The sequence below is a fragment of the Oncorhynchus clarkii genome, chromosome 8 (genome assembly GCF_045791955.1).
Source record: "Oncorhynchus clarkii lewisi isolate Uvic-CL-2024 chromosome 8, UVic_Ocla_1.0, whole genome shotgun sequence".
NCBI classification, from domain to species: Eukaryota; Metazoa; Chordata; class Actinopteri; order Salmoniformes; family Salmonidae; genus Oncorhynchus; species Oncorhynchus clarkii.
Window position 1 is genome coordinate 816,141 of NC_092154.1, and position 19,435 is coordinate 835,575.

The following is a 19,435-nucleotide window of genomic DNA, read 5'->3' on the forward strand; positions in this document are numbered from 1 at the left end:
TTCTATATAGTTACTAAATACATGTTGGCAGACAGCTCTGAGACATGTTCTGTGTAGTTACTAAATACATGTTGGCAGACAGCTCTGAGACATGTTCTGTATAGTTACTAAATACATGTTGGCAGACAGCTCTGAGACATGTTCTATATAGTTACTAAATACATGTTGGCAGACAGCTCTGAGACATGTTCTGTATAGTTACTAAATACATGTTGGCAGACAGCTCTGAGACATGTTCTATATAGTTACTAAATACATGTTGGCAGACAGCTCTGAGACATGTTCTGTGTAGCGTACACAGCGGTGGTAATCAAGATACCTGACATTTTTCAGACCAGGCTAGTAGAAAATGTTGGTCTCCTCAAATATCCCATGGCCCAGATTTTGGATGCAGGGCAGTAGGAATTGTATAGAAGTCATTTAAAAAATCAATAAGTTCCATCCCTGAGTGTCCATATTTGTATGTCATTTTTGTGTCAAAATGAACAATTATTTCTAATCAATCACCACACAATAAACTGACAGGTGTTTGTAGAGTAATTTTATTAGAAAACACCTGCACAGAATGAGACAGCACTAATGCAAGCAGAGGTATGGCATCTGACTGCTACTCTCGATGGTCCTCTTCAGCCACCTGTGAGGAGAGAGAAGTCAAGTCACATACTGATGGCCAAATGGCACCCCGTTCCCTATATTTGACCCTATGGGCTTTGGTCTATAGTAGTGCACCAAATACTAAATAGGATTCCATTTGGAACGAAAGAACAGACTGACAGGATGGTTAGAAAACTGGTAGGGGTAAACTGATACCAATATCTGTGGGCAGAACCTTCAATGGCTGACTAGCAGAGTTATCATCCCTTTCTTCAGACCCTCTTTACCTCTCCCTAACCCCATCACTCCTCTCCCTAACCTCATCCTCACTCCTCTCCCTAACCCCATCACTCCTCTCCCTAACCTCATCCTCACTCCTCTCCCTAACCCCATCACTCCTCTCCCTAACCTCATCCTCACTCCTCTCCCTAACCTCATCCTCACTCCTCTCCCTAACCTCATCCTCACTCCTCTCCCTAACCTCATCCTCACTCCTCTCCCTAACCCCATCCTCACTCCTCTCCCTAACCTAATCCTCACTCCTCTCCCTAACCTAATCCTCACTCCTCTCCCTAACCTAATCCTCACTCCTCTCCCTAACCTCATCCTCACTCCTCTCCCTAACCCCATCACTCCTCTCCCTAACCTCATCCTCACTCCTCTCCCTAACCTCATCCTCACTCCTCTCCCTAACCTCATCCTCACTCCTCTCTCTAACCTCATCCTCACTCCTCTCCCTAACCTCATCCTCACTCTTCTCCCTAACCTCATCCTCACTCCTCTCCCTAACCCCATCACTCCTCTCTCTAACCCCATCACTCCTCTCCCTAACCCCATCACTCCTCTCCCTAACCCCATCCCTCCTCTCCCTAACCCCATCACTCCTCTCCCTAACCTCATCCTCACTCCTCTCCCTAACCCCATCAGTCCTCTCCCTAACCCCATCACTCCTCTCCCTAACCCCATCACTCCTCTCCCTAACCTCATCCTCACTCCTCTCCCAAACCCCATCACTCCTCTCCCAAACCTCATCCTCACTCCTCTCCCTAACCTCATCCTCACTCCTCTCCCTAACCTCATCCTCACTCCTCTCTCTAACCTCATCCTCACTCCTCTCCCTAACCTCATCCTCACTCTTCTCCCTAACCTCATCCTCACTCCTCTCCCTAACCCCATCACTCCTCTCCCTAACCCCATCACTCCTCTCCCTAACCTCATCCTCACTCCTCTCCCAAACCCCATCACTCCTCTCCCAAACCTCATCCTCACTCCTCTCCCTAACCTCATCCTCACTCCTCTCCCTAACCTCATCCTCACTCCTCTCCCTAACCCCCATTACTCCAATCCCTAACCCCATCACTCCTCTCCATAACCCCATCACTCCTCTCCCTAACCTCATCCTCACTCCTCTCCCTAACCTCATCCTCACTCCTCTCCCTAACCTCATCCTCACTCCTCTCCCTAACCCCATCACTCCTCTCCCTAACCCCATCACTTCTCTCCCTAACCCCATCACTCCTCTCCTTAACCCCATCACTTCTCTCCCTAACCTCATCCTCACTCCTCTCCCTAACCCCACCACTCCTCTCCCTAACCTCATCCTCACTCCTCTCCCTAACCTCATCCTCACTCCTCTCCCTAACCCCATCACTCCTCTCCCTAACCTCATCCTCACTCCTCTCCCTAACCTCACTCCTCTCCCTAACCTCATCCTCACTCCTCTCCCTAACCTCATCCTCACTCCTAACTTCATCCTCACTCATCTCCCTAACCTCATCCTCACTCCTCTCCCTAACCCCATCACTCCTCTCCCTAACCTCATCACTCCTCTCCCTAACCCCATTACTGCTCTCCCTAACCCCATCACTCCTCTCCCTAACCTCATCCTCACGCCTCTCCCTAACCTCATCCTCACTCCTCTCCCTAACCCCATCACTCCTCTCCTACCCTCATCCTCACTCCTCTCCCTAACCCCATCACTCCTCTCCCTAACCCCATCACTCCTCTCCCTAACCTTACCACTCCTCTCCCTAACCTCATCCTCACTCCTCTCCCTAACCTCACTCCTCTCCCTAACATCATCCTCACTCCTCTCCCTAACCTCATCCTCACTCCTCTCCCTAACCTCATCCTCACTCCTCTCCCTAACCTCATCCTCACTCCTCTCCCTAACCCCATCACTCCTCTCCCTAACCCCATCACTCCTCTCCCTAACCCCATCACTCCTCTCCCTAACCCCATAACTCCTCTCCCTAACCTCATCACTCCTCTCCCTAACCCCATTACTGCTCTCCCTAACCCCATCACTCCTCTCCCTAACCTCATCCTCACTCCTCTCCCTAACCTCATCCTCACTCCTCTCCATAACCGCATCCTCACTCCTCTCCCTAACCCCATAACTCCTCTCCCTAACCCCATCACTCCTCTCCCTAACCTTACCACTCCTCTCCCTAACCTCATCCTCACTCCTCTCTCTAACCCCATCACTCCTCTCCCTAACCTCATCCTCACTCCTCTCCCTAACCTCATCCTCACTCCTCTCCCTAACCTCATCCTCACTCCTCTCCATAACCGCATCCTCACTCCTCTCCCTAACCTCATCCTCACCCTAACCTCATCCTCACTCCTCTCCCTAACCTCATCCTCACTCCTCTCCCTAACCTCATCCTCACTCCTCTCCCTAACCCCATCACTCCTCTCCCTAACCTCATCCTCACTCCTCTCCCTAACCTCATCCTCACTCCTCTCCCTAACCTCATCCTCACTCCTCTCCATAACCGCATCCTCACCCTAACCTCATCCTCACTCCTCTCCCTAACCTCATCCTCACTCCTCTCCCTAACCCCATCACTCCTCTCCCTAACCCCATCACTCCTCTCCCTAACCCCATAACTCCTCTCCCTAACCTCATCACTGCTCTCCCTAACCCCATCACTCCTCTCCCTAACCCCATCACTCCTCTCCTACCCTCATCCTCACTCCTCTCCCTAACCCCATAACTCCTCTCCCTAACCCCATCACTCCTCTCCCTAACCTTACCACTCCTCTCCCTAACCTCATCCTCACTCCTCTCTCTAACCCCATCACTCCTCTCCCTAACCTCATCCTCACTCCTCTCCCTAACCTCATCCTCACTCCTCTCCCTAACCTCATCCTCACTCCTCTCCATAACCGCATCCTCACTCCTCTCCCTAACCTCATCCTCACCCTAACCTCATCCTCACTCCTCTCCCTAACCTCATCCTCACTCCTCTCCCTAACCCCATCACTCCTCTCCCTAACCTCATCCTCACTCCTCTCCCTAACCTCATCCTCACTCCTCTCCATAACCGCATCCTCACCCTAACCTCATCCTCACTCCTCTCCCTAACCTCATCCTCACTCCTCTCCCTAACCCCATCACTCCTCTCCCTAACCCCATCACTCCTCTCCCTAACCCCATCACTCCTCTCCCTAACCCCATAACTCCTCTCCCTAACCTCATCACTGCTCTCCCTAACCCCATCACTCCTCTCCCTAACCTCATCCTCACTCCTCTCCCTAACCTCATCCTCACTCCTCTCCCTAACCCCATCACTCCTCTCCTACCCTCATCCTCACTCCTCTCCCTAACCCCATAACTCCTCTCCCTAACCCCATCACTCCTCTCCCTAACCTTACCACTCCTCTCCCTAACCTCATCCTCACTCCTCTCTCTAACCCCATCACTCCTCTCCCTAACCTCATCCTCACTCCTCTCCCTAACCTTATCCTCACTCATCATCACTCCTCTCCATAACCGCATCCTCACTCCTCTCCCTAACCTCATCCTCACCCTAACCTCATCCTCACTCCTCTCCCTAACCTCATCCTCACTCCTCTCCCTAACCCCATCACTCCTCTCCCTAACCTCATCCTCACTCCTCTCCCTAACCTCATCCTCACTCCTCTCCTACCCTCATCCTCACTCCTCTCCCTAACCCCATCACTCCTCTCCCTAACCCCATCACTCCTCTCCCTAACCTTACCACTCCTCTCCCTAACCTCATCCTCACTCCTCTCTCTAACCCCATCACTCCTCTCCCTAACCTCATCCTCACTCCTCTCCCTAACCTCATCCTCACTCCTCTCCCTAACCTCATCCTCACTCCTCTCCCTAACCTCATCCTCACTCCTCTCCATAACCGCATCCTCACTCCTCTCCCTAACCTCATCCTAACCCCTCTCCCTAACCTCATCCTCACTCCTCTCCCTAACCTCATCCTCACTCCTCTCCATAACCTCATCCTCACTCCTCTCCATAACCGCTCCCTAACCTCATCCTCACTCCTCTCCCTAACCTCATCCTCACTCCTCTCCCTAACCGCATCCTCACTCCTCTCCCTAACCACATCCTCACTCCTCTCCCTAACCTCATCCTCACTCCTCTCCCTAACCTCATCCTCACTCCTCTCCCTAACCCCATCACTCCTCTCCTACCCTCATCCTCACTCCTCTCCCTAACCCCATAACTCCTCTCCCTAACCCCATCACTCCTCTCCCTAACCCCATCACTCCTCTCCCTAACCTTACCACTCCTCTCCCTAACCTCATCCTCACTCCTCTCTCTAACCCCATCACTCCTCTCCCTAACCTCATCCTCACTCCTCTCCCTAACCTCATCCTCACTCCTCTCCCTAACCTCATCCTCACTCCTCTCCCTAACCTCATCCTCACTCCTCTCCATAACCGCATCCTCACTCCTCTCCCTAACCTCATCCTCACCCTAACCTCATCCTCACTCCTCTCCCTAACCTCATCCTCACTCCTCTCCCTAACCTCATCCTCACTCCTCTCCCTAACCCCATCACTCCTCTCCCTAACCTCATCCTCACTCCTCTCCCTAACCTAATCCTCACTCCTCTCCCTAACCTCATCCTCACTCCTCTCCCTAACCCCATCACTCCTCTCCCTAACCCCATCACTCCTCTCCCTAACCCCATCACTCCTCTCCCTAACCCCATTACTGCTCTCCCTAACCCCATCACTCCTCTCCCTAACCTCATCCTCACTCCTCTCCCTAACCTCATCCTCACTCCTCTCCCTAACCCCATCACTCCTCTCCTACCCTCATCCTCACTCCTCTCTCTAACCCCATCACTCCTCTCCCTAACCTCATCCTCACTCCTCTCCCTAACCTCATCCTCACTCCTCTCCCTAACCTCATCCTCACTCCTCTCCCTAACCTCATCCTCACTCCTCTCCATAACCGCATCCTCACTCCTCTCCCTAACCTCATCCTCACTCCTCTCCCTAACCTCATCCTCACTCCTCTCCCTAACCTTATCCTCACTCATCATCACTCCTCTCCATAACCGCATCCTCACTCCTCTCCCTAACCTCATCCTCACCCTAACCTCATCCTCACTCCTCTCCCTAACCCCATCACTCCTCTCCCTAACCTCATCCTCACTCCTCTCCCTAACCTCATCCTCACTCCTCTCCTACCCTCATCCTCACTCCTCTCCCTAACCCCATAACTCCTCTCCCTAACCCCATCACTCCTCTCCCTAACCCCATCACTCCTCTCCCTAACCTTACCACTCCTCTCCCTAACCTCATCCTCACTCCTCTCTCTAACCCCATCACTCCTCTCCCTAACCTCATCCTCACTCCTCTCCCTAACCTCATCCTCACTCCTCTCCCTAACCTCATCCTCACTCCTCTCCCTAACCTCATCCTCACTCCTCTCCATAACCGCATCCTCACTCCTCTCCCTAACCTCATCCTCACCCCTCTCCCTAACCTCATCCTCACTCCTCTCCCTAACCTCATCCTCACTCCTCTCCCTAACCCCATCACTCCTCTCCCTAACCTCATCCTCACTCCTCTCCCTAACCTCATCCTCACTCCTCTCCATAACCGCTCCCTAACCTCATCCTCACTCCTCTCCCTAACCTCATCCTCACTCCTCTCCCTAACCGCATCCTCACTCCTCTCCCTAACCACATCCTCACTCCTCTCCCTAACCCCATCACTCCTCTCCTACCCTCATCCTCACTCCTCTCCCTAACCCCATAACTCCTCTCCCTAACCCCATCACTCCTCTCCCTAACCCCATCACTCCTCTCCCTAACCTTACCACTCCTCTCCCTAACCTCATCCTCACTCCTCTCTCTAACCCCATCACTCCTCTCCCTAACCTCATCCTCACTCCTCTCCCTAACCTCATCCTCACTCCTCTCCCTAACCTCATCCTCACTCCTCTCCCTAACCTCATCCTCACTCCTCTCCATAACCGCATCCTCACTCCTCTCCCTAACCTCATCCTCACCCTAACCTCATCCTCACTCCTCTCCCTAACCTCATCCTCACTCCTCTCCCTAACCTCATCCTCACTCCTCTCCCTAACCCCATCACTCCTCTCCCTAACCTCATCCTCACTCCTCTCCCTAACCTAATCCTCACTCCTCTCCCTAACCTCATCCTCACTCCTCTCCCTAACCCCATCACTCCTCTCCCTAACCCCATCACTCCTCTCCCTAACCCCATCACTCCTCTCCCTAACCCCATTACTGCTCTCCCTAACCCCATCACTCCTCTCCCTAACCTCATCCTCACTCCTCTCCCTAACCTCATCCTCACTCCTCTCCCTAACCCCATCACTCCTCTCCTACCCTCATCCTCACTCCTCTCTCTAACCCCATCACTCCTCTCCCTAACCTCATCCTCACTCCTCTCCCTAACCTCATCCTCACTCCTCTCCCTAACCTCATCCTCACTCCTCTCCCTAACCTCATCCTCACTCCTCTCCATAACCGCATCCTCACTCCTCTCCCTAACCTCATCCTCACTCCTCTCCCTAACCTCATCCTCACTCCTCTCCCTAACCTTATCCTCACTCATCATCACTCCTCTCCATAACCGCATCCTCACTCCTCTCCCTAACCTCATCCTCACCCTAACCTCATCCTCACTCCTCTCCCTAACCCCATCACTCCTCTCCCTAACCTCATCCTCACTCCTCTCCCTAACCTCATCCTCACTCCTCTCCTACCCTCATCCTCACTCCTCTCCCTAACCCCATAACTCCTCTCCCTAACCCCATCACTCCTCTCCCTAACCCCATCACTCCTCTCCCTAACCTTACCACTCCTCTCCCTAACCTCATCCTCACTCCTCTCTCTAACCCCATCACTCCTCTCCCTAACCTCATCCTCACTCCTCTCCCTAACCTCATCCTCACTCCTCTCCCTAACCTCATCCTCACTCCTCTCCCTAACCTCATCCTCACTCCTCTCCATAACCGCATCCTCACTCCTCTCCCTAACCTCATCCTCACCCCTCTCCCTAACCTCATCCTCACTCCTCTCCCTAACCTCATCCTCACTCCTCTCCCTAACCCCATCACTCCTCTCCCTAACCTCATCCTCACTCCTCTCCCTAACCTCATCCTCACTCCTCTCCATAACCGCTCCCTAACCTCATCCTCACTCCTCTCCCTAACCTCATCCTCACTCCTCTCCCTAACCGCATCCTCACTCCTCTCCCTAACCACATCCTCACTCCTCTCCCTAACCTCATCCTCACTCCTCTCCCTAACCTCATCCTCACTCCTCTCCCTAACCCCATCACTCCTCTCCTACCCTCATCCTCACTCCTCTCTCTAACCCCATCACTCCTCTCCCTAACCTCATCCTCACTCCTCTCCCTAACCTCATCCTCACTCCTCTCCCTAACCTCATCCTCACTCCTCTCCCTAACCTCATCCTCACTCCTCTCCATAACCGCATCCTCACTCCTCTCCCTAACCTCATCCTCACCCTAACCTCATCCTCACTCCTCTCCCTAACCTCATCCTCACTCCTCTCCCTAACCTCATCCTCACTCCTCTCCCTAACCCCATCACTCCTCTCCCTAACCTCATCCTCACTCCTCTCCCTAACCTAATCCTCACTCCTCTCCCTAACCTCATCCTCACTCCTCTCCCTAACCCCATCACTCCTCTCCCTAACCCCATCACTCCTCTCCCTAACCCCATCACTCCTCTCCCTAACCCCATTACTGCTCTCCCTAACCCCATCACTCCTCTCCCTAACCTCATCCTCACTCCTCTCCCTAACCTCATCCTCACTCCTCTCCCTAACCCCATCACTCCTCTCCTACCCTCATCCTCACTCCTCTCCCTAACCCCATAACTCCTCTCCCTAACCCCATCACTCCTCTCCCTAACCTTACCACTCCTCTCCCTAACCTCATCCTCACTCCTCTCTCTAACCCCATCACTCCTCTCCCTAACCTCATCCTCACTCCTCTCCCTAACCTCATCCTCACTCCTCTCCCTAACCTCATCCTCACTCCTCTCCCTAACCTCATCCTCACTCCTCTCCCTAACCCCATCACTCCTCTCCTACCCTCATCCTCACTCCTCTCCCTAACCCCATAACTCCTCTCCCTAACCCCATCACTCCTCTCCCTAACCTTACCACTCCTCTCCCTAACCTCATCCTCACTCCTCTCTCTAACCCCATCACTCCTCTCCCTAACCTCATCCTCACTCCTCTCCCTAACCTCATCCTCACTCCTCTCCCTAACCTTATCCTCACTCATCATCACTCCTCTCCATAACCGCATCCTCACTCCTCTCCCTAACCTCATCCTCACCCTAACCTCATCCTCACTCCTCTCCCTAACCTCATCCTCACTCCTCTCCCTAACCCCATCACTCCTCTCCCTAACCTCATCCTCACTCCTCTCCCTAACCTCATCCTCACTCCTCTCCTACCCTCATCCTCACTCCTCTCCCTAACCCCATAACTCCTCTCCCTAACCCCATCACTCCTCTCCCTAACCCCATCACTCCTCTCCCTAACCTTACCACTCCTCTCCCTAACCTCATCCTCACTCCTCTCTCTAACCCCATCACTCCTCTCCCTAACCTCATCCTCACTCCTCTCCCTAACCTCATCCTCACTCCTCTCCCTAACCTCATCCTCACTCCTCTCCCTAACCTCATCCTCACTCCTCTCCATAACCGCATCCTCACTCCTCTCCCTAACCTCATCCTCACCCCTCTCCCTAACCTCATCCTCACTCCTCTCCCTAACCTCATCCTCACTCCTCTCCCTAACCCCATCACTCCTCTCCCTAACCTCATCCTCACTCCTCTCCCTAACCTCATCCTCACTCCTCTCCATAACCTCATCCTCACTCCTCTCCATAACCGCTCCCTAACCTCATCCTCACTCCTCTCCCTAACCTCATCCTCACTCCTCTCCCTAACCGCATCCTCACTCCTCTCCCTAACCACATCCTCACTCCTCTCCCTAACCTCATCCTCACTCCTCTCCCTAACCTCATCCTCACTCCTCTCCCTAACCCCATCACTCCTCTCCTACCCTCATCCTCACTCCTCTCCCTAACCCCATAACTCCTCTCCCTAACCCCATCACTCCTCTCCCTAACCCCATCACTCCTCTCCCTAACCTTACCACTCCTCTCCCTAACCTCATCCTCACTCCTCTCTCTAACCCCATCACTCCTCTCCCTAACCTCATCCTCACTCCTCTCCCTAACCTCATCCTCACTCCTCTCCCTAACCTCATCCTCACTCCTCTCCCTAACCTCATCCTCACTCCTCTCCATAACCGCATCCTCACTCCTCTCCCTAACCTCATCCTCACCCTAACCTCATCCTCACTCCTCTCCCTAACCTCATCCTCACTCCTCTCCCTAACCTCATCCTCACTCCTCTCCCTAACCTCATCCTCACTCCTCTCCCTAACCCCATCACTCCTTTCCTACCCTCATCCTCACTCCTCTCCCTAACCCCATAACTCCTCTCCCTAACCCCATCACTCCTCTCCCTAACCCCATCACTCCTCTCCCTAACCTTACCACTCCTCTCCCTAACCTCATCCTCACTCCTCTCTCTAACCCCATCACTCCTCTCCCTAACCTCATCCTCACTCCTCTCCCTAACCTCATCCTCACTCCTCTCCCTAACCTCATCCTCACTCCTCTCCCTAACCTCATCCTCACTCCTCTCCATAACCGCATCCTCACTCCTCTCCCTAACCTCATCCTCACCCTAACCTCATCCTCACTCCTCTCCCTAACCTCATCCTCACTCCTCTCCCTAACCCCATCACTCCTCTCCCTAACCTCATCCTCACTCCTCTCCCTAACCTAATCCTCACTCCTCTCCCTAACCTCATCCTCACTCCTCTCCCTAACCCCATCACTCCTCTCCCTAACCCCATCACTCCTCTCCCTAACCCCATCACTCCTCTCCCTAACCCCATTACTGCTCTCCCTAACCCCATCACTCCTCTCCCTAACCTCATCCTCACTCCTCTCCCTAACCTCATCCTCACTCCTCTCCCTAACCCCATCACTCCTCTCCTACCCTCATCCTCACTCCTCTCCCTAACCCCATAACTCCTCTCCCTAACCCCATCACTCCTCTCCCTAACCTTACCACTCCTCTCCCTAACCTCATCCTCACTCCTCTCTCTAACCCCATCACTCCTCTCCCTAACCTCATCCTCACTCCTCTCCCTAACCTCATCCTCACTCCTCTCCCTAACCTCATCCTCACTCCTCTCCCTAACCTCATCCTCACTCCTCTCCCTAACCCCATCACTCCTCTCCTACCCTCATCCTCACTCCTCTCCCTAACCCCATAACTCCTCTCCCTAACCCCATCACTCCTCTCCCTAACCTTACCACTCCTCTCCCTAACCTCATCCTCACTCCTCTCTCTAACCCCATCACTCCTCTCCCTAACCTCATCCTCACTCCTCTCCCTAACCTCATCCTCACTCCTCTCCCTAACCTTATCCTCACTCATCATCACTCCTCTCCATAACCGCATCCTCACTCCTCTCCCTAACCTCATCCTCACCCTAACCTCATCCTCACTCCTCTCCCTAACCTCATCCTCACTCCTCTCCCTAACCCCATCACTCCTCTCCCTAACCTCATCCTCACTCCTCTCCCTAACCTCATCCTCACTCCTCTCCTACCCTCATCCTCACTCCTCTCCCTAACCCCATAACTCCTCTCCCTAACCCCATCACTCCTCTCCCTAACCCCATCACTCCTCTCCCTAACCTTACCACTCCTCTCCCTAACCTCATCCTCACTCCTCTCTCTAACCCCATCACTCCTCTCCCTAACCTCATCCTCACTCCTCTCCCTAACCTCATCCTCACTCCTCTCCCTAACCTCATCCTCACTCCTCTCCCTAACCTCATCCTCACTCCTCTCCATAACCGCATCCTCACTCCTCTCCCTAACCTCATCCTCACCCCTCTCCCTAACCTCATCCTCACTCCTCTCCCTAACCTCATCCTCACTCCTCTCCCTAACCCCATCACTCCTCTCCCTAACCTCATCCTCACTCCTCTCCCTAACCTCATCCTCACTCCTCTCCATAACCTCATCCTCACTCCTCTCCATAACCGCTCCCTAACCTCATCCTCACTCCTCTCCCTAACCTCATCCTCACTCCTCTCCCTAACCGCATCCTCACTCCTCTCCCTAACCACATCCTCACTCCTCTCCCTAACCTCATCCTCACTCCTCTCCCTAACCTCATCCTCACTCCTCTCCCTAACCCCATCACTCCTCTCCTACCCTCATCCTCACTCCTCTCCCTAACCCCATAACTCCTCTCCCTAACCCCATCACTCCTCTCCCTAACCCCATCACTCCTCTCCCTAACCTTACCACTCCTCTCCCTAACCTCATCCTCACTCCTCTCTCTAACCCCATCACTCCTCTCCCTAACCTCATCCTCACTCCTCTCCCTAACCTCATCCTCACTCCTCTCCCTAACCTCATCCTCACTCCTCTCCCTAACCTCATCCTCACTCCTCTCCATAACCGCATCCTCACTCCTCTCCCTAACCTCATCCTCACCCTAACCTCATCCTCACTCCTCTCCCTAACCTCATCCTCACTCCTCTCCCTAACCTCATCCTCACTCCTCTCCCTAACCCCATCACTCCTCTCCCTAACCTCATCCTCACTCCTCTCCCTAACCTAATCCTCACGCCTCTCCCTAACCTCATCCTCACTCCTCTCCCTAACCCCATCACTCCTCTCCCTAACCCCATCACTCCTCTCCCTAACCCCATCACTCCTCTCCCTAACCCCATTACTGCTCTCCCTAACCCCATCACTCCTCTCCCTAACCTCATCCTCACTCCTCTCCCTAACCTCATCCTCACTCCTCTCCCTAACCCCATCACTCCTCTCCTACCCTCATCCTCACTCCTCTCCCTAACCCCATAACTCCTCTCCCTAACCCCATCACTCCTCTCCCTAACCCCATCACTCCTCTCCCTAACCTTACCACTCCTCTCCCTAACCTCATCCTCACTCCTCTCTCTAACCCCATCACTCCTCTCCCTAACCTCATCCTCACTCCTCTCCCTAACCTCATCCTCACTCCTCTCCCTAACCTCATCCTCACTCCTCTCCCTAACCTCATCCTCACTCCTCTCCATAACCGCATCCTCACTCCTCTCCCTAACCTCATCCTCACTCCTCTCCCTAACCTCATCCTCACTCCTCTCCCTAACCTTATCCTCACTCATCATCACTCCTCTCCATAACCGCATCCTCACTCCTCTCCCTAACCTCATCCTCACCCTAACCTCATCCTCACTCCTCTCCCTAACCCCATCACTCCTCTCCCTAACCTCATCCTCACTCCTCTCCCTAACCTCATCCTCACTCCTCTCCTACCCTCATCCTCACTCCTCTCCCTAACCCCATAACTCCTCTCCCTAACCCCATCACTCCTCTCCCTAACCCCATCACTCCTCTCCCTAACCTTACCACTCCTCTCCCTAACCTCATCCTCACTCCTCTCTCTAACCCCATCACTCCTCTCCCTAACCTCATCCTCACTCCTCTCCCTAACCTCATCCTCACTCCTCTCCCTAACCTCATCCTCACTCCTCTCCCTAACCTCATCCTCACTCCTCTCCATAACCGCATCCTCACTCCTCTCCCTAACCTCATCCTCACCCCTCTCCCTAACCTCATCCTCACTCCTCTCCCTAACCTCATCCTCACTCCTCTCCCTAACCCCATCACTCCTCTCCCTAACCTCATCCTCACTCCTCTCCCTAACCTCATCCTCACTCCTCTCCATAACCGCTCCCTAACCTCATCCTCACTCCTCTCCCTAACCTCATCCTCACTCCTCTCCCTAACCGCATCCTCACTCCTCTCCCTAACCACATCCTCACTCCTCTCCCTAACCTCATCCTCACTCCTCTCCCTAACCTCATCCTCACTCCTCTCCCTAACCCCATCACTCCTCTCCTACCCTCATCCTCACTCCTCTCCCTAACCCCATAACTCCTCTCCCTAACCCCATCACTCCTCTCCCTAACCCCATCACTCCTCTCCCTAACCTTACCACTCCTCTCCCTAACCTCATCCTCACTCCTCTCTCTAACCCCATCACTCCTCTCCCTAACCTCATCCTCACTCCTCTCCCTAACCTCATCCTCACTCCTCTCCCTAACCTCATCCTCACTCCTCTCCATAACCGCATCCTCACTCCTCTCCATAACCGCATCCTCACTCCTCGCCCTAACCTCATCCTCACCCTAACCTCATCCTCACTCCTCTCCCTAACCTCATCCTCACTCCTCTCCCTAACCTCATCCTCACTCCTCTCCCTAACCCCATCACTCCTCTCCCTAACCTCATCCTCACTCCTCTCCCTAACCTAATCCTCACTCCTCTCCCTAACCTCATCCTCACTCCTCTCCCTAACCCCATCACTCCTCTCCCTAACCCCATCACTCCTCTCCCTAACCCCATCACTCCTCTCCCTAACCCCATTACTGCTCTCCCTAACCCCATCACTCCTCTCCCTAACCTCATCCTCACTCCTCTCCCTAACCTCATCCTCACTCCTCTCCCTAACCCCATCACTCCTCTCCTACCCTCATCCTCACTCCTCTCCCTAACCCCATAACTCCTCTCCCTAACCCCATCACTCCTCTCCCTAACCCCATCACTCCTCTCCCTAACCTTACCACTCCTCTCCCTAACCTCATCCTCACTCCTCTCTCTAACCCCATCACTCCTCTCCCTAACCTCATCCTCACTCCTCTCCCTAACCTCATCCTCACTCCTCTCCCTAACCTCATCCTCACTCCTCTCCCTAACCTCATCCTCACTCCTCTCCATAACCGCATCCTCACTCCTCTCCCTAACCTCATCCTCACTCCTCTCCCTAACCTCATCCTCACTCCTCTCCCTAACCTCATCCTCACTCCTCTCCCTAACCCCATCACTCCTCTCCCTAACCTCATCCTCACTCCTCTCCCTAACCTCATCCTCACTCCTCTCCATAACCGCTCCCTAACCTCATCCTCACTCCTCTCCCTAACCTCATCCTCACTCCTCTCCCTAACCGCATCCTCACTCCTCTCCCTAACCGCATCCTCACTCCTCTCTCTAACCTCATCCTCACTCCTCTCCCTAACCTCATCCTCACTCCTCTCCCTAACCTCATCCTCACTCCTCTCCCTAACCTCATCATCACTCCTCTCCCTAACCCCATCACTCCTCTCCCTAACCTCATCCTCACTCCTCTCCCTAACCTCATCCTCACTCCTCTCCCTAACCTCATCCTCACTCCTCTCCCTAACCTCATCCTCACTCATCTCCCTAACCTCATCCTCACTCCTCTCCCTAACCCCATCCCTCCTCTCCCTAACCCCATCACTCCTCCCCATAACCCCATCACTCCTCCCCATAACCCCATCACTCCTCCCCATAACCCCATCACTCCTCCCTCTAACCCCATCACTCCTCTCCCTAACCTCATCCTCACTCCTCTCCCTAACCCCATCACTCCTCTCCCTAACCTCATCCTCACTCCTCTCCCTAACCTCATCCTCACTCCTCTCCCTAACCTCATCCTCACTCCTCTCCCTAACCCCATCCTCAATTCCTCTCCCTAACCCCATCACTCCTCTCCCTAACCTCATCCTCACTCCTCTCCCTAACCCCATCACTCCTCTCCCTAACCTCATCACTCCTCTCCCTAACCCCATCGCTCCTCTCCCTAACCCCATCGCTCCTCTCCCTAACCCCATCGCTCCTCTCGCTAACCTCATCCTCACTCCTCTCCCTAACCTCATCCTCACTCCTCTCCCTAACCTCATCCTCACTCCTCTCCCTAACCTCATCACTCCTCTCCCTAACCTCATCGCTCCTCTCCCTAACCTCATCGCTCCTCTCCCTAACCCCATCGCTCCTCTCCCTAACCCCATCGCTCCTCTCCCTAACCTCATCCTCACTCCTCTCCCTAACCCCATCACTCCTCTCCCTAACCTCATCACTCCTCTCCCCAACCCATCACTCCTCTCCCCAACCCATCACTCCTCTCCCTAACCCCATCACTCCTCTCCCTAACCTCATCCTCACTCCTCTCCCTAACCTCATCCTCACTCCTCTCCCTAACCTCATCCTCACTCCTCTCCCTAACCCCATCACTCCTCTCCCTAACCCCATCACTCCTCTCCCTAACCCCATCACTCCTCTCCCTAACCTCATCACTCCTCTCCCTAACCTCATCACTCCTCTCCCTAACCTCATCACTCCTCTCCCTAACCCCATCACTCCTCTCCCTAACCTCATCACTCCTCTCCCTAACCTCATCACTCCTCTCTCTAACCCCATCACTCCTCTCCCTAACCCCATCGCTCCTCTCCCTAACCTCATCCTCACTCCTCTCCCTAACCCCATCCTCAATTCCTCTCCCTAACCCCATCACTCCTCTCCCTAACCTCATCCTCACTCCTCTCCCTAACCCCATCACTCCTCTCCCTAACCTCATCACTCCTCTCCCTAACCCCATCGCTCCTCTCCCTAACCCCATCGCTCCTCTCCCTAACCCCATCGCTCCTCTCGCTAACCTCATCCTCACTCCTCTCCCTAACCTCATCCTCACTCCTCTCCCTAACCTCATCCTCACTCCTCTCCCTAACCTCATCACTCCTCTCCCTAACCTCATCGCTCCTCTCCCTAACCTCATCGCTCCTCTCCCTAACCCCATCGCTCCTCTCCCTAACCCCATCGCTCCTCTCCCTAACCTCATCCTCACTCCTCTCCCTAACCCCATCACTCCTCTCCCTAACCTCATCACTCCTCTCCCCAACCCATCACTCCTCTCCCCAACCCATCACTCCTCTCCCTAACCCCATCACTCCTCTCCCTAACCTCATCCTCACTCCTCTCCCTAACCTCATCCTCACTCCTCTCCCTAACCTCATCCTCACTCCTCTCCCTAACCCCATCACTCCTCTCCCTAACCCCATCACTCCTCTCCCTAACCCCATCACTCCTCTCCCTAACCCCATCACTCCTCTCCCTAACCTCATCACTCCTCTCCCTAACCTCATCACTCCTCTCCCTAACCCCATCACTCCTCTCCCTAACCTCATCACTCCTCTCCCTAACCTCATCACTCCTCTCTCTAACCCCATCGCTCCTCTCCCTAACCCCATCGCTCCTCTCCCTAACCTCATCCTCACTCCTCTCCCTAACTTCATCACTCCTCTCCCTAACCCTATCGTTCCTCTCCCTAACCCCATTGCTCCTCTCCCTAACCCCATCGCTCCTCTCCATAACCTCATCCTCGCTCCTCTCCCTAACCCCATCCTCACTCCTCTCCCTAACCCCATCCTCACTCCTCTCCCTAACCCCATCCTCACTCCTCTCCCTAACCCCATCCTCACTCCTCTCCCTAACCCCATCACTCCTCTCCCTAACCTCATTACTCCTCTCCCTAACCTCATTACTCCTCTCCCTAACCCCATCACTCCTCTCCCTAACCTCATCCTCACTCCTCTCCCTAACCCCATCGCTCCTCTCCCTAACCCCATCGCTCCTCTCCCTAACCTCATCCTCACTCCTCTCCCTAACCTTCTCCTCACTCCTCTCCCTAACCCCATCACTCCTCTCCCTAACCTCATCCTCACTCCTCTTCCTAACCCCATCACTCCTCTCCCTAACCCCACCGCTCCTCAACCTAACCCCACCGCTCCTCTCCCTAACCTCATCCTCACTCCTCTCCCTAACCTCCTCCTCACTCCTCTCTCTAACCCCATCACTCCTCTCCCTAACCCCATCACTCCTCTCCCTAACCTCATCACTCCTCTCCCTAACCCCATCACTCCTCTCCCTAACCTCATCCTCACTCCTCTCCCTAAGCCCATCACTCCTCTCCCTAACCTCATCCTCACTCCTCTCCCTAACCTCATCCTCACTCCTCTCCCTAACCTCATCCTCACTCCTCTCCCTAACCTCATCCTCACTCCTCTCCCTAACCTCATCCTCACGCCTCTCCCTAACCCCATCACTCCTCTCCCTAACCTCATCACTCCTCTCCCTAACCCCATCACTCCCCTCCCCAACCTCATCACTCCTCTCCCTAACCCAATCACTCCTCTCCCTAACCCCATCACTCCTCTCCCTAACCTCATCCTCACTCCTCTCCCTAACCTCATCCTCACTCCTCTCCCTAACCTCATCCTCACTCCTCTCCCTAACCCCATCACTCCTCTCCCTAACCCCATCACTCCTCTCCCTAACCTCATCCTCACTCCTCTCCCTAACCCCATCACTCCTCTCTCCAACCTCATCACTCCTCTCCCTAACCCCATCACTCCTCTCCCTAACCCCATCACTCCTCTCCCTAACCTCAACCTCACTCCTCTCCCTAACCTCATCCTCACTCCTCTCCCTAACCTCATCCTCACTCCTCTCCCTAACCCCATCACTCCTCTCCTAACCTCATCCTCACTCCTCTCCCTAACCCCATAACTCCTCTCCCTAACCCCATCACTCCTCTCCCTAACCCCATCACTCCTCTCCCTAACCTTACCACTCCTCTCCCTAACCTCATCCTCACTCCTCTCCCTAACCTCATCCTCACTCCTCTCCCTAACCTCATCCTCACTCCTCTCCCTAACCTCATCCTCACTCCTCTCCCTAACCTCATCCTCACTCCTCTCCCTAACCTCATCCTCACTCCTCTCCCTAACCTAATCCTCACTCCTCTCCATAACCGCATCCTCACTCCTCTCCATAACCGCATCCTCACTCCTCTCCCTAACCTCATCCTCACTCCTCTCCCTAACCTCATCCTCACTCCTCTCCCTAACCTCATCCTCACTCCTCTCCCTAACCTCATCCTCACTCCTCTCCCTAACCTCATCATCACTCCTCTCCCTAACCCCATCACTCCTCTCCCTAACCCCATCCTCACTCCTCTCCCTAACCTCATCCTCACTCCTCTCCCTAACCTCATCCTCACTCCTCTCCCTAATCTCATCCTCACTCCTCTCCCTAACCCCATCACTCCTCCCCCTAACCCCATCACTCCTCCCCCTAACCCCATCACTCCTCCCCATAACCCCATCACTCCTTTCTCTAACCCCATCACTCCTCTCCCTAACCCCATCACTCCTCTCCCTAACCTCATCCTCACTCCTCTCCCTAACCCCATCCTCACTCCTCTCCCTAATCTCATCCTCACTCCTCTCCCTAACCCCATCACTCCTCTCCCTGACCCCATCACTCCTCTCCCTAACCTAATCCTCACTCCTCTCCCTAACCCCATCCTCACTCCTCTCCCTAACCCCATCCTCACTCCTCTCCCTAACCTCATCCACACTCCTCTCCCTAACCTCATCCACACTCCTCTCCCTAACCCCATTGCTCCTCTCCCTAACCCCACCCTGACTCCGCTGCCTAACCCCATCACTCCTCTCCCTAACCTCATCCTCACTCCTCTCCCTCACCTCATCCTCACTCCTCTCCCTAACCTCATCCTCACTCC

At 54.1% G+C, this 19,435-nt stretch overlaps 1 protein-coding gene across 2 annotated transcripts in view; it reads right to left on the minus strand.

The window, feature by feature from the left end:
* Positions 1–524: 524 nt before the first annotated feature.
* Positions 525–19,435, minus strand: part of LOC139415455 (dolichyl-diphosphooligosaccharide--protein glycosyltransferase subunit 4) — a 33,317-nt gene continuing 14,406 nt past the window's right edge. For both annotated transcript variants that reach the window (XR_011634960.1, XM_071163541.1), the window contains one exon: positions 525–634. The gene's annotated coding sequence lies outside the window, so the exon portion shown is untranslated. The remainder of the gene's footprint in view (positions 635–19,435) is intronic.